A 956-nucleotide genomic window follows, 5' to 3' on the forward strand; every position below is an offset into this window, starting at 1 on the left:
CATGATTGAATTTGAAGTTGGACTATATTAGACTAGTGCGTCCAAGTTGTCAGTAGAGGTCTAAAAGTATATAAGGTATGCAGGTTGACAGTAGGAGAAAAATGTCTTGTTACTTTCACTTTCACTGAGAGATATTGGAGAGAGTAACAAGATACTGTTCTGAAAATAATATAATGGTAGTATGTCAGAATAGCAATTAATTTTCCTAGCCTTGTTGGTAGAGGGTATGTGGTCTGGGCATTAGCAAAAGGACTGCCCATTTTAATCTGCATCATTGGATGTCTGAATTTTAATCTTAGCCGTTGATACAAAAATTGTGTAGGATTGAACTTGAATTATATTAGGGTGTCCGAGTTGTCTCTAGAGGTCTAAAAGCGTATAAGGTATGTAGGTGGACAGTAGGAGAAAAAGGTCTTGTTACTTTCACATTCACCGAGAGATATTTGAGAGATTAACAAGATACTGTTCTAAGAATAATATATATGCAATATGTCACAATAGCAATTAATTTTTCTAGCCTTGTGGGTAGAGGGTAGGTGGTTTGGGCATTGGCAAAAGGACTGCCCATTTTAATCTGGATCGTTGGATATCTGAATTTTAATCTTAGCCGTTGATACAAAAATTGGGCAGGATTGAATTTGAAGTTGGACTATATTAGACTAGTGGGCCCAAGTTGTTAGTAGAGGTTTAAAAGCATATAAGGTATGTGGGTGGACAGTAGGAGAAAAATGTCTTGTTACTTTCACTTTCACGTGAGATATTGGAGACACTAACAAGATATGGTTCTAAAAATAATATAAAGGTAATATGTTAGAATAGCAATTAATTTTCCTAGCCTTGTGGGTAGAGGGTAGGTGGTCTGGGCATTAGCAAAAGGACTGCCCATTTTAATCTGGATCGTTGGATGTCTGAATTTTAATTTTAGCCGTTGATATAAAAATTGTGCATGATTGAAT

The sequence above is a fragment of the Jatropha curcas genome, chromosome 8 (assembly GCF_041381405.1).
Source record: "Jatropha curcas cultivar XTBG-Jc1 chromosome 8, XTBG_Jcur_1.0, whole genome shotgun sequence".
NCBI classification, from domain to species: Eukaryota; Viridiplantae; Streptophyta; class Magnoliopsida; order Malpighiales; family Euphorbiaceae; genus Jatropha; species Jatropha curcas.